The 23702-nt window shown below is 27.6% G+C and overlaps 1 long non-coding RNA gene across 1 annotated transcript; it reads right to left on the bottom strand.

The window, feature by feature from the left end:
• Positions 1 to 19581, bottom strand: LOC147806744 (uncharacterized). Its single transcript, XR_015435120.1, has 3 exons — positions 19517 to 19581; positions 9878 to 9998; positions 1 to 1099 (listed from the first exon to the last, which is right to left on the bottom strand). It is a non-coding gene; the product is annotated as an uncharacterized LOC147806744 (long non-coding RNA).
• Positions 19582 to 23702: the final 4121 nt, after the last annotated feature.

The raw sequence follows: 23702 nt of genomic DNA, 5'->3' as shown, positions 1-23702 counted from the left end.
TCAAATAGAAGTGAAGAAGAAAGCTTTTATGAGGCTAAGAATAATTTCCTTTAATAAATCATTTTTGTACTACTTTTATAAAAATTTGGTGGTTTCGTTACGTCCTGTGAAATATCTTTTCAAATACATACGAATATCCTTCACAAGGAGTTAAATAAGCGTCACCCCAATATGGGTGACGTGGTCTGATCAGAAACTAAGCTGATATCTGAATATGGGTGATGTGGCAGTCAACATATTAAACAAATAAGTTTGAAGTAGGGTTTCTTGATACAAATCTTGAAACAAAAGCGCAGTGAATGTGTTTCTTAACACTTTTGTACAAAAGTAATTTAGTGGATAATACCTCAATTTCCCATTTGAAAATGTTACGACATGATAAGTATTGATTATTTTTTAAATTAGATGAAAGAGATAAATCAATATAACTTTTAAAACTACAAAAATCAACACTTTAATGTTTGTTATTGTATTTGCATAAATAAGTTTATGGGCCGTGAATTATTTACCATAAAAATTTGATACTACATAAGATTTATTGAGTATCTTTTTTAAAAGTGACTGCATTCCTAAATAATTTGAAACAAAGTATCCTGCAGGTAAGGTTGTATGACTTAATAGTGTATATAAGTTAGTGGTTCATAAATTTGAACCATCGAATAGTGTGCGTTTCAAAAGATGTTGGATTGAAAATTCAATTTTTTCAAAATAATTTAACCATTCCCAAAATAATAGAAAATTCAAACTCTCTTATGGGCAGTTCAGTAATTATAAACATGATCTGTATTTGTAGAAAATGGAATGTTCTGAACACACAAAAATCAGGAATATCATGACAAAGTAGATAAAAATCAGGACAATATATGATCAAAAATATCAAGAATATCAGGACAACTAAGAACCCTGAGATGTTCCAAACTCTTAATAGTTATAAAAATAGCATATTATTCATTAAAAAGCATTATTTTGTTTAAGACTTTAAAAGAAAGAAAATCAAGCAAATATTTGACCTTTCCAGCAAGATACACCTTTTAAGTATCGTGATCATAAAAAGGGAAGAGAACGCCAGAAGGAGTGTCAGAGGAGTGTCCAAATTGTGCTGAAAACATAAACATTTTTTAGTTTACAATTCAAACATTATTAATGAACTTTTTAAGGTGAAATATTTTATAGGAGGTGAGGGTTTGGTTATGTGTGTTAACATACACCCTTCTGGTGGTTAGTTTTGCAGAGATACATTTCTTACAAATTTGTCTAAAAATCTAATTAAATATAGTTTTTAACTAGTCAAGAATTTTTTTCAATAATAATCTGAACCTGTATTCTGGTTTATATCTAGAATTACAAAGTTGTTTAAGTTTTCTGTAGTAATTTCCACCCTCGCTATCTTTACTACACCGGACTAATGTGGACAAGTTAAGGTGCTAGTTACGAATTTGATAATTTATTAAGTAGTCATTATCATGACTCAGAATGGTATATCTAAAGCAAAAATGAAATCAATTACAATCTAAGCCTTATTGGAGGGCATTTCACTTAACTAAAAAAGACATTTTAAACAAAATCAATACATTAAAAATTACTATTTAATTCGATTTATTTGATAGCATTGAATCAACTTAAAATTGAATCAGTTTTAATAACCATAATTTTAACTTGATGATGTAATGGTTTGAATGGATAATACGAGGAGAGCATGGTTTAGTGATATTTCCCTCACTGGGGTAATGAAAACCACTGGCAAAAGAGAACCATTTGTTGTTTTAATTTAACGTATGGCAAAAATTCTTTAAGTTATCTATATTGAATGGTATTCTTTTATCAAACTTGATAAAACACCACCTTTAAATTTTCTTAAAACTTTTAAGGGATGAATTAATCTAAAGGTTTTGTGCTAAATATTGAAATCATTAATTGTAAAGGTATATTATTTTGCAAAATCATTTTGATTTACGAAATGAATGAATTATATATTTAATCAATATCAAATGAATTATATATTTAACCAATATCAAATGAATTATATATTTAACCAATATCAAATGAATTATATATTTAACCAATAAACATTTATTCCATTGGAAGTTGAACAGAGTCATTGTCCACACTACCCATACCACCATTTGTCTACACTAGTAGCATGAAGACATGTTGTATTTGTTTAAGCTTAATACTGATTAATTGAAAATATACAGAGCAAAAGGTAATATCAAAATAGGCAAAAATGTATAATTTTAAACTTATTGGCACCTCTTTTGAAATAATGAAAATAAAATATGCTATAAAAGAGAAAATATAAAAGTTTCTTTTGCACCTTAAAAACCCTCTTTTACAAATTTAAACAAAAATATTCAGTCTAACTTTACAATTGCATGGAAGTGTACAGTCCGCAAAAAAAAAGAAGAATCACCCTGAATAACTTTCGTTCTAATGATCGGATTTTCACGAACTAAGTGTCAATCTTAATGGTTTCTGGGGGTGACCTCAAACATGCTAATTAATTAGTGCTAACTATTAATTAAGTTTCGAAATCGGACACAAAAACGTACTTTCTCTGAATAAACATTTTTTTTTTTTACATATTTGGAATCTAGACATGTAAATTAGGGGGGGGGGGGTAGATAAAATTTTAAAAAAATTGGGTAGTAAATTGGGTCGCAATAAAGGTTTATATATTTGGCGATAGTCCAGAAAACCGCCAAAAAAAGTCGCCTGCGCAAATGATTATTTTAAGATAACCCATTGACTAATTCAAAAGAGGAATGCTTAATTTTACTAGATTGCTAGGCAACCAATCCCTGACTGTAAAAAAAATGAAATAATGTTTCGTGATTGCTCGGAGAGGTTTAATTAGTTGTTAATAGTAAATATCTCGTAGTTTCTAGGCAATAGACAATTTTTAAGCTGATTTCTATCCAAATTGCAAAAAAAATAATTTTTTAATCCTATTTGGAAAGAAAATTTGAATTGATTTATAAATAATTTATGATTTTCTAAGTTTTTAGAATTTAAATACATGAACTTTTTATCTGATATTATTTAGATTATGCTGCTTTTGCTATATTTATTAGAGGATCTCATACTAAAATCAAATTAACATAACTTATTATAGCTATATACAAAATTTTAGGGATAATCATTTTTACAGCTTTAATAGAGTCTTCGAGGCAAGAAAGTTTGAAGGAAAAAAGTGCTTGAAAATTAAATGTAGATTGTATAGTAATTCTAATGCACATTAACAAGGTTTTCCATAATTTACTATATTTCTTTTTTCTATAACTCAAGGAATTGCTGAATGTTTAGCGGCATTTTAAAAACATTGAAATATTTTATGTTTAAGAAAAAGATATTGAAATAATGTTGCATATTGTAAGATTCATTGTTTAAAAAATCGCTTCATTCTGCTAGATATTTAGGTTACATGGTTTTCTTTGGATAAAGATGATTAGCAAATAGCATCCTCATGTTTCGATACATTCCAAAACTTACGTTCGTAAATTCACCATAAAATGTCACACAGCATATTCTTCAATTACGATAAGCTACATTTACCACCAAATACTGCTACTATGATTATTTTCGTTTTCTTATACGGGGTGATTCTAAAAAGATGGGCAAACTTTTAGGAAGTGATAGTACACACCCAAACAAACAATTTTTATCAAAGAATGCATGGTCGAAAACAAAACGCAAAGGTGCTGGCGCATTTGGAAAGTTGTTTGATGCAAACGTTTTATAAATAAGACTCCCATTGAAACTGCAGAAGAACTTGTCGCCAAGCTTTCGGCCGCTGCAGGGAAAGTTCGTGATATGCCTGGTGTGTTTCAGAATGTTCACCTATCTTTTCTTCGCTGTTGTACTGCGTGCATAGTCGCTGCCGGCCACTGTTTTGAACATTTATTGTAATCACATGCCATTAAATTTGCTTTTATAACTTAATTTCATCGTTCTTTGTGTGTTTTTGCCTCATATAAGAACATGAACTTTGACGCCCTTTAGCGGTTTTGCGTTTTGTTTTCGACCATGCATCCTTTGATGAAAATTGTTTGCTTGGGTGTGTACTATCACTTACTAAAATTTTGCCCATCTTTTTAGAATCACCCTGTATATATCTGATACTCACTTTTTAAAGAGCTCGTAAGATCCTTAAGATACTGAAATGGGGGCACAAAAACTTAAAATATTTAATTTCATTAACTCAAAGTATCTGGTCTCAAAACTTTAATTTTTAAGTTAAATATAACTTTTACAATATTGATGCTCTTACGTTTTCAAAGACCACATGAATCCTGTTAAAATATTGAAATGCATATGTTTACTTTAACGAGTGTAAAATCCTTATCAAAATAATGATCAAGATCCAAATGTAAAACAGTATAATTGACGATAAAAACTCATCTGGCTTTTATCGTATATTTCAATATCTTATTCTTAAACATAACATATTTCAATGCTTTTAAAATGCCACTAAGCATTCAGCAATTCTTTGAGTTATAGAAATATCGTAGATTATAGAAAACCTTACGAATGTGCATTAGAATATGAAGAGGGAAGTAAAAGTTGACATGTTTCGAGCGTTCAAATATAATCACCCATTCTCAAGACTTGTCAGGCTTGAATAACTTCAGAAAAGAATTCAAAAGAATAAAAGAATTACTGAAGAATCCTTTGAGATATTACAGAATCAGTCCCTGCTAAATATTTCATTGGAAAAAGCGATTCATGAAATAAAACGATGACTGCAGCAACATTTTACAAATATATTGCAAATGTTACTACCCATGGGTAATTAAAAATGCTATTAAATTCCCTATTCCCTAGGTATAAAACTAATATCAATTTGAAACTGAGCAAGTTTCGTTCATCAAAACAAATTTTCTGGTTTAGTTTTCTACCTAATTCATGGAAATTTCCCGTTAGATCTTGAAAACAAAAGAATTGTAAAACAATATGTCGAGAAAGTTTTACATCCATTTTTAAATAAGATTTTGAGACATCAACTGATGAAGTTAAAATGCTTTTATGAAATGCGATATTTTTCCATTCGATGTAGAAAACTTTGACTTTAACAAATGCATGCAAAACAGACACCAAGATTTAATGAGCAAGACAGCTTATCAACAAAACACGTGCTTCGAGAGTAACGATGCACTATTTCTTCAGGAGCTTGAGAAGGAAATCTCACAAGTTCTGTTGCAAATTTTTAAAAGAACATTGACAGAAAAGTTTAATCTCCCAAATATCCAATAGCCTGTGCTTTTCTCCATATGGAAGAATTTATTTCAAAAAGAACATTTGGTTAATCAAATTTTGGCACTGAAGCTGATACAACTAGCATTGATAATGAAAGTATCTTGAAAACTGATTTTGAGATAAGTCCTCTTAAGGCATTGTTAGTTGCAAAAACAATTGGTTCCATAAGTAAATGGTAAGTACTGCTGAAGACCTACTAGATATAAGTCAATGAGAGATGGATTTTACTCAAACTTCGAAACTCCTTTTTCTCATTTATTATCCAGTGAGGAATTCTAGAAATGGTACTGAAAAATCAAAAGAAATTTCGAGGATACATTTACATTAGCCAAAAATTTTGAAAAAAGAGGAAGGTTAAATCAAAAGAAAAAGAAATAAATTACTTTTTTGCATTAACTTCAGAAAAAGAACGAAAATTTAAAGAGATTGAAAGAGCTGAAAAAAAGTTCAAGCAGAAAGTATGACAAAGAGAAAAAAAATACTTAAAAAGATTTAAAAAAAAGCTTCAAAAAATATGGGGAAAAGAGTAAACAAAAAAATAAACATTCATAATTTAGAATAGACTATTAAACTGTGAGAAAAAAAAATGAAATATTTTTTTTTAAAATTATGTATTCAAACATATTTTACTTTCCATTCCATGACTGAAAAAAAAGTAACATTTTCCACGTTAACTGTGGTTATATGTTGTCCAATTCCAAGTTTTCCATTGTTGAATTCCAAGTAAAATCTTGTTTTTAGACACTTGTGTGGCCTATGAATTCCTAACGAGCATCAAACAATCTCAAAATTAAGTGTTCATTCACTGGAAAATTTAGTGTTTATTCACTGGTAAGAACTGTTCCTTCACTTGGTTATCTTACTACTTATTATTTAAACCACCATAAGCTTAAAACAATATTATGTAAGTTAGCAAATTTTTTTTTACCTAATTCTCATTTAATAACAAATATGTCGACAACATCATTTAGCTAAAATTAAAAATTTTGAAATGTTCATGATTTTTTTTAAAGGCAAGCTAAGCTTAAATGTTCCTTCATTGGTTAGTTTACCCTATAAGATGTTGAGAAATTTGTGATGTGAGAGATGCTTAAAAATGTTGACTGTGTATTTTTATTAGTATTTATGAAATATATGTTCAAGAAATTGATAAATATATTATTCCAAATCTATGCATACGTATGTATATTATTGAAATTGTATCAGTGTTTGAAAAACAAAATCAAAAAATAAAAAATAATCACATTAAATAAGCACAATCTGATGTAAAATCATATTCTATCAGATGCACGCTTTTATAAACCTAGGCATTCGTTGAATAAAGTGTTTTTTATTCAAAATGCTTCATTCAAATTTCTTTACTAAATTGTAAATAAATTATTAAACGAATAAAAAAGAAACATTATATCTTATGGTTTGAAAGAAATTAAAATAAAAAGATTAGCAAACGATTATTAGGGAAAAAAATATGAATGAAATTTTACGCTATGCGCGCGAAGTCAAGTTCCTCGCAAGTTTATCACATTTTAATATTAATCGCCTCATTTAATCATTTCTTTATCGTCGCCAAATTATTTTTTTAAAAATAATTAATTTTAATCTTTCTCAGCTTCTAATAAATAAAAACAGTTGAAACTTTAGATTTTTCAATTGAAAAATATGTAGATTAATATGGCATAAAAAAATTCATACCTTATAATTCAAAATTTTTTTCATCCTCAATTTAATTAAATAATAAAAAATAATTAATAATTATTAAAAATTATTTTTTTCATGAAATTATCTTTGGGTAAGTGAGTTTTATGAGTGGGTGTAATTTTCTTTGAATTGCTTCATTAATTTTAAAAATATGACAAAAAACGTAAAAAGTAAAATTAACATTAAGGGGTACGAACTTTGAATCGCTCTCCTGATCAAACTATGGGGACCATGTTTCCCAGATTGCGGCTACCCTCTATATTTCGAAGGTTAAGAATCCAAATATGTAAAAAAAAATTTATGTTTAGTCAGAGAAAGTACGTTTTTGTATCTGATTTCGTAACTTAATTGATTAGCACTAATTAATTAGCATATTTGAGGTCACCCCCCGGAACCTTTAAGATTGACACTTAGTTCGTGAAAATCCAATCATTAGAACGAAAGTTATTCAGGGTGATTCGTTTTTTTTTTTTTGCGGACTGTACATCAATGTACACTTCACTTTGACGTTTTGCATTTTAAATTTTTATTTTTACATTTTGATCATTCAAAAATTTAATTTTGATGACTAAAAATACTTTGTTTAATCAGCAAATCAAATAAATAACGAAATAAATAATCAAGTAATCAAATATATAATGAACAAAAACATTTTCTTTTGAGTTTTAAAAAAAATCTAAATCAATGAGGCAGATTTTACATTTATTTTAATCTATTTTGAAAAAAATGGGTTTTCGAAGTTTCTTCTTAATTCTGAGAAAACATAAACTATCTTTTAAGTTTTCCTGTTCTGTTATACAAATTAACAAAATTAGTATTTAAGATTTTTCTGCATTAGTAATTTTAGTAAAAAAAAAGAAAATAATAATTAACTTATACTAAATACCATTTAACTATAAAATCTTAAATACTAAATACCATTTAACTATAAAACTACACTAAAATTCTTAATATCTATACATAATAATAAAAGCGGCTGTGTGTGTGTGTGTGTGTGTGTCTGTAATCACAATATATCGCCCCAGAAGCCTCGCCCAGGCACGAAACTCGGCACATAATTGTGTTTTGACATAATGAAGAAGTATTTTTTTTCTTTTTCAAAAATTTGGATTAGTTTTTTAGTTATAAGTCATTTTGTAAGAAAATCTATGCTTTTTCGTTGCTTTCAAAAAATTGGCTGTTGCCAGCCAATTTTTTGAAAGTTAACTTAGAAATAACAAACCAAACGATGTTAAACAACAAACCAAACGATGTTAACAAAATGCGTAGAAAGCGCAACTAGATCGAAATTATACAAGCGCAACTAGATCAAAATTATAATACCTGAGCGCTTGAAAGTAACAATCGTCTTCAAACAGCCATATTCAAAAAACTAGAACCCCTGAATTAGACAGGCCGACTCATCATCTATTTTTGCTTCAAAGAGCTAATGTATGCTAATGCGAACCTTACAATTGAAATATTAATTTTCGACAACTTAAACCAATAATATACGAAGGAATTAATAATTTAATTGTAAGGTTCGCATTAGTTTACATTTATCAAAGTGGAGAAAAGTTTAACTTTTGTATTAAAGATGTGGCAACATATTCGATACGTAAATAGAACGCTTCGCTTTGATATATTTGTCGCTGTTCATAATTGTTATAATAAGTTTTTCTTCTTCTTTACACGCTCTATTTTTTTTTCCTTAAGCGAAGACGATAATTTTTGTAGCGATATAGATATAGAAATTGATACAATAAAAAATTATATAGAAATAGAAATTGATACCATAAAAAATTAATTCGTTTTCGTGTTCGTTTCATGTATTTAGCATTTTAGTTTTTTTTTCTTAAGCATTGTAGCTATATAATATATAAAATAGGAATTTAAGACAAAATTGCAGGACAGGAACACTTTAATTGTCCACTAATCTTCAGATTTCCTGCTATGTTTTAAAAAACTTTATTTGTGAAAATCTTTAGCGTGGCGGACAGCTGGCCGCCTCAGGCGGCTAGTTAGTAATAAAAAAAAGGTTAATATTATTTAATTAATGCAAACCATTTAAAACTAATTAACCAAAATCAACCCGACTTATTAACAATGATATATAAAGAACTTTTTTTTATAAGGTCTCTCTGCCGAAGTAGTTTTAGCAAACAAATAATTAACTTGCTAAGCAAAGAAATATACCAGGTGATTTCGTGTTTAGGGTTGTAGCAGCCTTGAACGAAACATCGGAGGACAAATTTATCAGGGTACATAAAAATCAGATTTTGTTTAAAAGAAAGATATATATATTAAATATTATAAATTTTACTTCAATAAGATTTTTTATTTTAAATTATTTTAACTATTAAGGATCTGAACTCTAAAATGCACAAATAATATATAATATTACTTAACAGTAATGCAATTGATTTCCCAAAAACTAATCGAACAATTTTGCTAAATTTTTGCATTTCGCAATTTACAACTGCATTCTTTAAAATTATCTAAAAACTTATATACCTTACAATCCAATAGTTTTTTGACTATTACTATTAAATTTTAAAAAAAAGTTATATATACTAAAAGTTGTATTTTGTATAGAATCTTCATAATTTTTTTTTAACATAATTATAAGCAAAAACTTTTGAATTCGCTTAAAAAGTTCTAAGACTGATGGTGAAATACGTAAAAGTAAGAATTTCCTTTTCTTCTCTACAAAAGTTTATGATTAATACCTTATAAAATGCATAAATTAATTTAGCGTAAAAATGCTCTTTAATTTAGTTGAATTCGGATTAGATAATTGTTGGCTGACCACCAAAAAATCAAGAAAGCTATTGTTTAAATTACAATAAGAAAAAAAAATCGTATGAAATTTTTTTTTTTCTATAATGGAATAAGAAAAAGCCTTTAGAATTAAATTTTAAAAAAAATAGACAAATAACTAATTTACTTCTGACTCTGCCTGGAGGTAAGGATACAGAAGAAGACATTGACCAGCAAGAGGAACTGGTAGAAGGAGGGCTGGGATTCAAATGCTGATCTGTTAGAAGCGAATCAGTGTAGCTCGCCTGCTGAAAAACGTAAAATATTTTCAAGCAATGAATGTCAGATACATGAAAATACAATTTGAAGAAAAATATAACCTTCAGAACAAGAATACTTTTAAATAAAAGGCATTTTTGGAGAATCACACTATCTTATGGTTTTTGGGTTTCATTATTAGCCAGTTTAACATTTATAACAGTAACGTTTCTTGTGCCTTGCAAGACAAATTAACTATGAAATTTGTCGCTGGCTTATCCCGCTTGAACAGTTCGTCATAGAATGCTATGACACTGACCTTCTTAGTGCTGCGAGTTATAAATATGCCAAATTTCATTATTTTTGGAACACAGACTTAGCACAAAGACATACAAACATTCATTCCTATATATATATATAATTTTATTTCCCAGTGACATTATTAAAATTTTAAATAACTTCTATGTTTGGAAAAATGAGTACTTACATCATATTTACTCCTTTAATCTCAAATATGTAATCACAAAGCTAAGGAACTAGTAAAACTAGGAGACTTTATTACTTAAAATTGGAAGAAAAATAAATTCTAGAATCATTCTACCAAAATAAGTGAACATAAAAATATTTAGAACAAAGCTGTTAAATGTTTCAAAAGTTATAGTTTAAAGCAAAATGCAGATATTTTAAGTTTAAAGTGAGTTTCTGCAGCAGACAAGTAAAGTCAGACACAAAGACAAGCAAAGATAATGAAGTTTGAAAGTTTCATAGTTTGGAAGTTATGAGGGTTTTTATGTGCAAATAGGTTTAACTGAACATATTTACTTTTTATGAAAGAGTTGGGATTTAGCAATTTTTATTGTACTATGATCAGTTTAAGTACTCAAAGAGCTTTTCCAGAGTGTGTAGCGTAATCACACAAAAATAAGTAAAAGTAATTTTTAAGCACTTAAAAAATATTTTTAAGCACTATATACGTTATCAAAATGAGAAATAATTTTCAAAGACTTTACATTATCATTACTTTTCCCCTAATCTCTTAAGGATAGAGCTAATATCTTGTCGAGACAAATCCCCAACTTTCTTCGGGTTGGCATTCTAAATAATATAATCATGCAGTACTAGCTATTTTACAATACCTAGACACAATAATAGCCACAGACATTTTAAAATAGCTGCAGCTGTTTGAAAGTTAAAAGAGTGCATAGAGACTTCAACTTTACTGAGTTTCAGGTATATATACTGCATTAGTTTATTACTTTATAATGAAGCTCCTCTGATTTTGATGTGCTTCAATTTAGGACAAAATAAACATAAGTCAAACATTTAAATGGAATATCTGACCCTTACTGAATAAAAATTATAAATTTAAAGTTATACATTTAGTTAGTATTTGAATATGGACTTATAAGTTTAGAAGTTGAACAAAAAGTTTTTATAATAAAAATTCAGGGTTAGTCAATTTTCAAATAAACTTTTCTTTTAAAGGTCGATATTTTTTGCGAAATAAGCTTATTTTACTAGTCAAATACATAGTTATTATAATTTTATGTTGGAATAGTTTCTTAATATTTTATTTATAACGATATGAACGATGTATTTTATTTATAATGATCTTGACTTAGTGAGACTGCACTCGAGAAAAAATAAATTAAAACATAGAAAAACAGAATATGTCATACAATACAGGCTTTATAATGGGCTAAGGAAAAATTAAAGAAAAAAATAAGGAAATTTTTTATAACAGCAGATATATGCCAGACTACGTTTAAAAAAGACAAAGGGCAAACTAAAAAAAAAAATTTGTTTTACTGAAATATATATTAAATATCCAAGAAAAAAACTAATTTATTGATTTGTTAAACGATTATTTTGATTTTCTGTGTTTTATGCTTGTTTCAAAAGGGAACGTTTTTCCTGATATTTCAGAATCAATAAAACTTAGAGTTAATAACTCATATCAAACAAGTAAAATTCAAATATATATAGCTAACAGTTCAGATTATTCTCACCAAAAATCATATAGCAGTATCAGTAGAATAAAAAGAAATAATAATTTTAATGGTTACCAAAAATCAAACATAAATTGAAAAAAAAAAAAAAAAAACTGAATGGTGAAGTTAAAAAAAAATCAATTCAGCACCTTCAATTTCATATTTCTCTCAAACAAAACTATTTTAGACCATAAAACAAAACCTTAAAAGAAAGTGATGATACAAATCAAGTTTGTTATGAGGATTGAAAGACTGAAAGAAAATATTAGTGACGAAACTATGTTCTGTGCCTCTTATGAAAATCAAGGCATTTGAGTTTGGATATGCATTTATACAATAGTATCGGAAAAAGTGCGTGAAGCTGGTGTGATAGTATGGAATTGCATGAGCACAAATGAAGATGATTTTATTTCTCAACTAGCCTCACACCATACACTAAAATATTTCAAGATCTTGCTTAATACAAAATCACAACGGCACCGTAGCCAGTTAATTCCCCAGATCTTACCCAACTGATAGTTTATGGATAATAAAGAAAGAACTATAAGAAGTTGCTCTAATTAACAAAAAGCATTAGGACTACTAAGACTTGAAAGAAAATTGTCAAACACTTGTTTATTCCATGTAATTGTTTATATGCAGTGATCAAAGCTAAAGGTGATGTTAAAAAATAAGTAATTTTTTTTCTCCTTTTATAAATGAATTGTAGTGCTTATAATAAAATAATAAAATATTTTAATATTTTGGACCACATCAATTTTTATTCTTATGTTATGTTATTATTTCATTCAAAAATACATTGTGCAATGTTACTTTTAATTTTCATGTTACTTTTTAATTTTTTCAATGTTTAAAAATAACATATATATATATATATATATATATATATATATATATATATATATATATATATATATATATATATATATATATATATATATATATATATATATATATATATGTATAATACATTCTTTATATAGTTGTGAACTCAGCTTTAAAGAAACAAAACTGGAAATTACATATATGAAATTCATACATTGGAATTAATTAAGTTTTGGTAAAACCCTTTTTACGTAAACACAAAACATTATCTATTTTAATAAAATTTCCAGTTAAATTATCATTTTGTTGGGCTTCGCGAATTTCATCTAATTGCAAAAGATGTGAAAAATGGCTTACATTATTTAAATCAACATTACTATTGTGTTCAATATTGTCAGGAATATCTCGGGATAACATGTCAGCTTCAAAGTTTAAGGTGCCTTTTGTGTATTTTATATCATAATCATACATACTTAATAGTAAAGACCATCGGAACAATCTACCTTTTAGATTTTTAACATTTTTTAACCAAACTAAAGCCGCATGATCTGTATGTATGGTAAATTTATTTCCAAATAAATAATGATAAAATTTGTTTAATGCATCAACAATAGCAAGACATTCCAGTTCTGTGATAGCATAATTTTTCTCATAGTCTCTAAGAGAACGAGAATGGAATGCTATTGGATGTAAGACACCTGAAACATCTGGCTGTTTCAAAATTGCTCCAACACCACTTTGACTTGCGTCAACAAAAATATGACATGGTAATTTAGGATTAAATATTTTCAAAATTGGTTTACAAACTAAAGCATTTTTTAAAATTTCGAATGCTTCTTGACATTTGGGAGTCCAACACCATATTGTATTTTTCTTTAAGAGATTATTTAAAGGTGCTCTAAGTTTAGCATAATTATTTATAAATTTATTATACACATTTATTGAACCTAAAAATCGTTGAAGAGATTTAACATTAGTTGGAGGTTTCAAGTTTTTAATTGCTTCAATGTTGTTGTTATCAGGAGTTACTACACCATTAGATATTTCGTAACCCAAAAATTGAATTTTAGTTTGCAAAAAAGAACATTTAGAAGCTTTTAATTTTAAGTTTTCAAATCTACATATTTCAAAAATTTCCTTTAGATGATTTAAATGTTCTTCAAAATTATTAGAATAAATTATGATATCATCAAAATAATTAGCAGCAAATGAAACTTTATGTTTAGTGAGTATTCTACGTATTGTTCTTTGAAAAATACTAGGAGCGTTCTTCCACCCAAATGGCAATCTTAACCATTCGTATAACCCACTATTGGTGACAAAAGCAAGTTTTTCAGTGTCCTCAGGGTTGATTGGAATTTGCCAATAACCACTTACCATATCTAGCCTACTAAAATAAACACTGTTCCCTAATTTATCTATAAGAGTTTCTATAAGAGGTAATGGTTCTGCATCCGATTTAGTAATTTGATTTAATTTTCTGAAGTCTATACACAATCTACTTTTTTTATTTTCATCTTTTTTATAAGCTAGAGTTACTGGAGCAGAATAGGGAGAAGAGCTTTCTTTAATTATATTATGCTTTAACAATTCTTCAATTTGTTTATCTATTTCCTCTTGTTGTTTTGGGGAAGTTTTGTATGCTCGTAAGGATACTGGTAAATCTGATGTTAATCTTACTCTTTGAGGTTCAATTCTTATTGTCCCTACATCATATTTATCTTTAGCAAAAATATCTGAAAAATCTTCTAAAATTTCCTGAAGTTGGGAATTTTTTTCATCATCTTGAATTTGCATAATCCCGTCAACATGGTTTTGACAATGTTGCGCACCATTATCACATTTAGTCTCAAGAACATTTGAAAATTCAAGATTATTTTCAGTTTTGCTATTTAAATCTTTATTTTTTATCCCATTTTTCTTATTTTTCTTTAAATTCACTTTGTTTACATTTTTATCTTTGTTTATTCTCACGTCCAAAATTTTATTTTCAATAACAAATTCTTCCTTTTGTTTATTTTTATTTGATTTAACATTTTTTCTTTTATTTTTACTTTCCTTATTTTTATTCTTAACTTTATTTTCTCTATTGGTATTTTTGTTGCAATCATTAACCTGGATTTCAGGAGAAATGTGTAAAGACAAGTTGCTTTTATAATCCGAAAAAGTGATCAGTTTTCTCTGATTTTGCATTACAACTTGTTTATCACAATCAATCACAAATTTAAACCCATTACATTCCTTTAAACCCAATATGGCATAAGGTAGATCAGTATTTAAAATATAAAATTCCACTGACCTAGCTATTTTTCCAATTTTTAAATTTAAAGTAGATTTTAACTACTATTTGGTTTATGTAAATGATAAACTAAAGACTAGTTTGGCTGTTTTTTTATTTATTAATTTATTTTTTTGGTGTCAACTTTTCCAAAACAGAGAAAGGAAATTAAAATTTATTATTTAAAAAAAATTTAAAGCTTTAATATTTAAATTTAAGCAAAAAATAATTTTTTTCATAGTTTAGCTATGCTACATGCCATAAAATGCTCTGAAAATCTTAACAAAATATCAAACAATTTAGCTCTCTAGGTCAACTCTCTATCTATTAATTTACAAATTGTAAAAAATTTGTAAATTTTCAAAATTTCAAACATGTTTAGCTCTTATCCAAATTATTGACCTTAATTTTTTAATTGAATGATTGATGTAGAAATGCCCATTACTCTCAAGAGTGCAGAGAAAATCTGCTACAAAATTAATTTTATTTAAAAGTAGGCAACATAAGTTATATATATATATGGAACAAGTTATTAAAGAATTAAAATATACAAGTGGGCTGCGCCTCCTGCTCGCTAACGCTCACCAACCCCCGCAAATTGCTACGCAATCTTAAATGGTTTGCTTCGCAAGCCAAGCTCGTTTTGCTCGCTACTAACTTAGGTACATTGCAAATGCGCGAAATTCTCAAAACAATCATTCAAATCCATATAACAATTTTTTTTTTTTAAATTACATCTTTGTAGTAAATACTAAGTCATTAAAATAAATTTGAATTCAAATAAATGACATGCAATTCGTTAAGCCCATTAGAAATGTGCTATAGTATAAAATCTTAAGATAAAATTTCTAAAACTGATATCTCTTTAAAAAGGTTAAAATTTTGGCTATAATTAAGTCTATTAAAAATTGAAATAAGTGAATTGCAATGGAAAAACCTGCATAAACAAAACATTATGTTTTTAAAAAATAATAACTATGAAAGATTCACAACTTTGTTAAAAACATAAGAATAAATCTTTGAACTTTGACATACATAAGAAAAAACTTGCAGATACTAAACATTAATTTGAAATAAATACTAAATACGAACAAATACTGAGAAAGATTAAGGGCTTTGTTAATAACAAAAAATAATTACTATTAAAGATTAAGAACTTCCTTAAACACACAATTATAAATTTCTGGACTTGGAGCTATCACTGTTAGGCTGTCAAATGATCTAACCCTAGAGAGGACAACATAAAGTTGCCCATGACTAAAAACTGGTTCAGTCTATATAAATTCGTGAAAAAAAGCGCTTTTGACAAAATATTAAAATGGAGATCTATCAACAAAGACTACTCACTTCTGCCTAGCTTAATAGTATGAGATTGCCGCAGCTGAATTGAACAACCTGCTGATGCTCTCTCTGGTTATTCCAGTTTCCGTTTTTAAAAGGGTTATATGTCGAGCCACTTCAGCTAGATTTGGCATGTGAAATTTCTAGCGGCAATCATTGGTTGATTTTCTAGCGTTGCCATTCGGGAAGTTGTAATGAGGCTTTTTTTGTCGCCGTGTAAGAGAAATATATATATATATATATAGATTTACAAATAAATCAGTTTCCTGAGTTATAACTTAATTAAAAAAAGAAAAATTTTTAAATATTGCATGAGAATTTTGAAAAATTCATTAAATGCTTTAATAAAAAAAATTATACTAAAAATAAACAGTATTAAACAATGAGAAATAAGTTTTATTTCTTTTAGAATTCATAATTTAAATAGTGAAAACTAAACTATTTCATTCATGTAAATGTTAATATAAATGATAAAATGATTTTTATGAATAAAAAATGTTTTTTTAATGTGTGATATACATTTTGCAAGTTGCATAGTAAGAAAGGAAAGTTATTTTGATATTAGTAACTATATTAAATTTAACTAAACTTATTTGCAAATAGCATAAGATATTTAAATTTTTTTTTCTTGCCAGAAGAGATTCAGAATATCAAAATTGTACTATGTTAAGAGAAATTCAGCAGAGTTTAAAATGAAGATTTTATTTTGCTCATTTTTCAGGTATCCACAGAATATTACTTAAGATTTCAGGAGACAAAATATATTTCAATTCTTCAGATTTAATTACAATTTTTTAAATAAAGATTTAACCCCTAGCAAGCCTATCAATAATTATGATCACAGTGAATGAATAAATATTAAATTAGACTTTAAGGCAATAGAATAAAGAATTGTTTGATATTTGCACTACTTTAACTAATATTTAAAGTTTCCCTGTATTTGATCTTGCTTAACACAATTAATTAAATGTATTACATTACTATTTCATGAAAATGTTATATTGACTAATTGAAAAAAGGTAGCATGCTTAAAAAATAATGAAAAGTAATGGAATCTTATTAAAGTGATAGAAAAAAATTTTCACAAAAAAATATTCTACAGTAGGGAACCGATTATCCGGAACGATCGGGACCATCGCTATTCCGGATAACTGATTTTTCCGGTTTTCTGAATCGCTACAAAAAGCCGTTTTTTTATTGTTATACACAACTAAAAAAATTTTTTTTGTGGAAATAATCTTAAAAAGAAGAAAAAACGATGGAGCAATACACTAATGATTATTTCCAAAATGATGGTAAGGTAAACATCTTTCAAAAAAGAACGAAAAATCCTAAAATTTCATAAGGAAAAAAAAAATTTTTTTTTTAAAATGGTGGGAAAATTTATCGAATTTTGTTCCGGTTATTTGGTTTTCCGGTTTTCTGATTTCCGGATAACGGGTTCTGTACTGTATTATTATTTACAAAATAAACAAATTTTAAAGAACTGTAAAAAACTTAGTAGAAGGGTTAAATCTTGTTTATATTAATGCTTTATAATGAGCAGGAAAATCGTGTCACCAAATTCATACATGTCAAAAATTAAAAGAGTCATTTTTCTCAATTCTTTTCTTTAACTTGTCCATGCTAAAGCATTCTTTTTTATTTGTCTTATTTTTTTAATTACTATTATTTCATGTTAAACTGTGATTAAAAATTCTAAATGAGCAAAAAAAAAATATGCACCAATTACACTTTGTATTTAAATTATATTTTTAAGAAAATAATGCAGATGAAATATCATAACTGTTCCTTTGTTCCCAAAATGGAATTTTGAACTTTTAAGTAATTTATTACATTAATCAAGAAATCTATAGATGAATTCACATCTAATCTGATTTAGTATGAATTTCTAATTGATTTAAGTATACATGATTCATATTCATAGATTAATTTGAGTACTTTGTTCTACACATAATTTCGAATATATCCCCAATATTTGTGTATAAACTATCCCAAATACATAAAGTGGCAATAAAACTCCATTGGTGGCTTTAGATGAATAAAATAAAATTCCCGGGTTATAAAGAGCATTTTTCTTGAAAGAATATTAAAGTTTGCTTTTATAGTATATAAGTTTTACTTAATCTTAAAAAACTCCATGTGTTACTTTATTGAGTGTAATTACTGTCCCCCCAGCTTTCTTCAATAAATTGGGAGTAAAAAAAAATTTTATTTGTACAAACTATATAATAACTTACCTTTATAGCAATTTCTTTCAATGTATAATTACCGAAATAATTACATTAGGAAAATGACTGCCAAATAAGGGATTGTATTCAAATAAGAGATAAATATTATTAATTGAGAAAACGTTAAAAAAATTTAATTGAAAGTGTTTGGATAATTATGAATACATTATTTTTTGTGTCCCACAGATAGCTTTGATTTAAAAACGTGAGCTTTGTAAAAAAAAAATAAACTGAATAGCTAAAAAAACTATATCCAAAATTAGATGTATTTTTTTAAATTTATCTTCATAATTTTTATTGGAAGTTTGCTCAACATATATTTCTTTCTTTTTTGCACCAAAAAAAATTTAGAATATTTGCATAAAAAGTTTCACTTATAGTTTTAACTAGATTAAGATCTAAATGTTGTAATTTCAATTTGGATCTTTTAGTTAGCTCTACTTATAAAAAGTTATTAATATTATATATTTTTTATTTTTACATATAATAAACAAAGATTCGGTTCTTTTAAAAAAAGAAAAACAATTTCCCCATGACCTAGAAGTTAGCAATTTCAGCATTAGTAATTTGTTGATAGTTTTTAACTATACAGTAACCTCCCGATTATTTACTGAATTGAGTGACCCCTGAAGCGCGGATAAGCAAATTTGGGGATAATCTGTTTTTGGGGATCCAAGAATGTGTTGACTAAATAAATGACCATGAGGATAATACATTCCCAGTCATCAAATTAAGGCAAGATGGAAAAACTTTGCTATCAATATTATTGCTTTGAATGCAACAATACCATCCAGGAGAAGAAACTGCTTTGATGGAATCTATTCATTGAAATTTAAACTTCATCCTGTATTCGTAGTTCCACAACTGTAAATCATGACTCACATTGTTTTGCTGTTTCTCACCATTTTCAGTGCTCTTTATTACTAATTTATTGCACTTGAAGCTGCAATGTTTCAGTGTAGACCTATTATTTGATTAGTTGCGAATATTTAGACTACAAACATGAATCTTTGCTAGTATGTTGTTCTCAAAAGTCTTGAAATAGTTTCATCTCTATGAATTTATTAGTTCTCAATTCTAAACGTTATGTTGTTTGTCCTTGTAAAAAAAAGATGAAGCGCTGATGATCTGAATTCTCTACCTGTGGATAATCGGAAGTTTACTGTAAAACAATTGCATAAATATAGGTAATAAAATCAATATCAAGAATAAAAGTTCTACTTATGCCAAAAGTGAAGAACAAACGTGGCATAAATAAAAAGATTACACAAAGCATGCATATTTATCAAAACTCAATAAAGAGTTAACTTATGAGCTTCTAAGTTAACATATAAATAGGAAGAATCCACAATGTGCTAGTTTGGAAGAAAAAAGAGTAGCAAGAATTGTTAGAAAAAAATAGGCTAGGCCCTTTAAGAATAAGTTAACATTAATATCCTCATAAAAATCGATGCAAATACCTGCATAGTTAATTAGAGGTATGACTTTTTACAGTCCCGAAGAATGGCATTGAAAAGGCCTGAGACATTATTGCCAAATGAACTTTCCACATCATCGCAAGATCTAGGACTGCACTGAGTGAAAATTTTTGGCGCTGGAAAAATCAGCTAGCAAAATGAACTTAAGAGTGAATGTGGAGAAAACAAAATATATGTATTGTGGTACAATGGAAACCATCCCTAAATTGTTTAAAATAGATTCTTTTAAATTTGAATCTGTAAAAAGTTTTATTTATCTAGGATCAGAAATAAACTATCAAAATGACATTAATCCTGAAATCAGAAAAAGAATAATTGCAGCCAATCGCTGCTTCTGTGGTTTAAGATCATTATTGAAATCTCACTTATAAAAAGAAAGACGAAGATTTTACTTTATAAGGTATTAATGCTTCGGAGACATGGACTTTAACGAAAAGGGAAGAGAAGTTCGAAAGGAAGGTTCTACGTACCATCTTTGGCGCTATCCTTGATAACAACAACTGGAGAAAAAGATATAATTTTGAAATATATAAGATCTTTAATAGATGATATCATTAAATTTATTAAACTAAGTAGAATGAGATGGGCCGGGCATGTAGTGAGAATGAGCCCAGAACGAACAGCATTAAGAGTCTTTAATGCAACCCCCTTCAATAAGAGGCCAAGAGGAAGGCCCAAAAAGAGATGGAAAGACTGTGTGGATGAGGATTTTGCCATCCTAAAAGTAAAGAACTGAAAATCAATTGCTGGGAGACGGGCAGAATGGGAAAAGCTTCTGAGGAAGGCCCAGGCTCACAAAGGGCTGTCGTGCCAATGCTGATGATGAACTTTATTCCAAATATCCGGAAACTCCAACAGATAGTATGGAATAAAGCAAATAAATTAGTGTTAGGTTTGCAAGTACTCACTTGGAAAATGATTTAAATTTATAAACATTATGCTTTACTTTCATCAAAAGTCTACATTTTATTCAAGAAATAATAATAATGCAGTCGAACCCCTCTATAGTGAACCTGGGATATAGTGAACACTCGGATGTAGTGAACTTTTTTAGCGGTCCCGTCCTTATTCCTATTTAAATAATGTTATTTTTTAACGCTTATAGTGAACAGCTTAGAACTTAGAAACTCGGTTATAGTGGACTCAAATTTCATTTCTTTAAATATCTTTTTCAGTCCTCCATCTTTAAACTTGTAGGTGTTGGGACTGAAAATGAATGCATTCTTATAAAATGCGTCATATTACTCTCCTTTATGCTTTTAACTATACTGCAATAAATGTCAAACAGATCATTTATCTTATACTCCCCCCTCCCTGACAAGCCTTGCTTTATCTCTTTTCCCCAAGCTTGCTCTACAACTAGTTAACTTGGCCACCTGCTGAATTTTTGGAATTTTCTTATCTGTTCAAACCATATTCTTTACAAATCACCCCTTGACAATCAAGAAGGGGAACAATTTAACTCATTCTACAGCTGCTCTCTTCATATTCTTACATTATCTATTTGAGACAAGATTTTTAGTTCAAAAGCAGTGAAATTGGCAAATTCTCTAAAGAGAAAAGCGTTTTCGATAGAGGACAAAGTTAAAATTGTAAAGCGTATTGATGATGGAACCAATCAATCGACACTGTGTAAGGAATTTTCCTTGTCAAAATCTACAGTTTCAAACATTTGGAAAAATCGAAGTGCAATTCTTGCGGCATACGACAAAAACATGGTTTCATCGAAAAAACTGCGTGGAGCTGAAAGAGAAAACGTTGAAGATGCTTTGTTAAGATGGTTCGAAATCTTGTTCAAAATGTAAAAATTTTGCATTCTTTGCACATTGTAGATAAGAAAATTGATGAACTCAATTTAAAATCAAATTGTGTTCAATCAAAAATCAAAAATTTTTTTCATAAAAAGTGAAAATAAAACTAATATTTAGCGACGTAATTACTTTTTCCATCAATATTTGCTTTATTATCTGTTAATTAGTTAAAAAAAATTTAAATAACTTATGCAAAATTGCAAAGCCAATTTTCAATCATTCAACTGTCTTATGCAAAAAATATTCTTCAAAAAATTTGGATATAGTGAACCATCGGTTACAGTGGACACATTACTGAGTCCGCAGACGGTTAACTATAGCGGGGTTCGACTGTAATTGGAAATAATAATAATAATAGGAATTGGTTTTCAAGAATATATTGTAATAAATTCAAAAATATTTGTTTCATTTTTAAGAAAAAATATGTGGTTAGTGGTTGCGATTATTTACGATAGCAATTTGTAATCAAGTACTTAGTAATACAGATTCAAAAACATTCTTATTTTTTTATATTAAATTGTTTAGACAATAAAGTAAAAGTATATTTTACTATGTGTTAAGGTATTGTGTATAATGCACAAGAAAATGAAGGAGATAAGATTATCATTAATGGGTTGTTTGAATGAAAATGTTTACTGGTTGTAGGCACAAAATATATGACAAATTTTCAAAAAGTGAAATGAACTGTCATTTACATATTTCCTAGCAATATTATTTATTTTCTTAAAAATATTCAATAACTTTTCAAAAAAATATCATTTAAAATATTTTTCATGTTTTTTTAATAAATTATTTATTGATAAGAAAAAAGTTAATTATTTTCTTTGTATGTTTTAAAAGCATTTAAGTGAGCATGCAGTAATTAATTACATTTTCTCATGCAATGGCAATTTAAAACTTTAACTAAATTTTTGTCTTAAAGTTTCTTTATTGCTAGTCATTGATTTGCAGACTTCAATCAACAGTTTTAATGTAAAAATTATCAACATTTAGTTAATTATGATATGAATTCCTAATTGACTGAGAATGACATATAGGGTACATGGATGGAAAAAGATGCAAAGAGTGAACTCATATTATATTGCAAAATATGAAAACATTTGCAGAAGTAAATTGAATGATGAATTTTCAATTAAAAAAAAATTTGTACCAGATTACAGTTACTCTTGTACATGCTATTAAACAGAGCAAATGCTGGGCTGAATAAAGTTCAGCAACAAGGGCTACACTACATGGAATTTAATATATAAAGTTTTTGTATGTAATAATGTAGTACAATTTTACAAAAGTAATTGAATGAATTTTTAAAAAAATATTCAAATGTACTTAATACAGGATTCTCACTCTTTTAAGAAAGCAAAAATAAAGGACTTTAAAAATAATAGGATTGTTTATCATCGAATATGCATATATACCACCAGTGACAGTGCCAATTATTGACCTTTCTTGGAAAAGAAAATCAATCAATAAAAAAAACAATAAAAGGCAACTTTATTATAATATAAGTACTGATAAAATTGTATTTACTAACAGGGTTCGTCAAAGTGAGACCGAGTAATTTTTGCAAACCTAAGTCGGATATTTGAAGGGAAAAAAAAAAACATTTTCAGACTGTTAACGGTTAACAATATCTATGAAACTAATCAGTATTCCATCTTTAATAATTTCATTGAAATTGAATTGTAAAATTAATTGGTGAAATCAAGATTTGCAATTTTCTTTTCATATATTTAAAAAAATAAAGAAAGTTGAGAAAAAATTATTTCAACAAGTTTTTATATTGCGGTTTCTAGAAAAGA

This window comes from Parasteatoda tepidariorum, chromosome 7 (assembly GCF_982258835.1).
Source record: "Parasteatoda tepidariorum strain Cologne lab strain chromosome 7, Ptep-v5.0, whole genome shotgun sequence".
Taxonomy (NCBI): Eukaryota; Metazoa; Arthropoda; class Arachnida; order Araneae; family Theridiidae; genus Parasteatoda; species Parasteatoda tepidariorum.
This window is presented reverse-complemented; position numbering and strand designations above follow the sequence as displayed.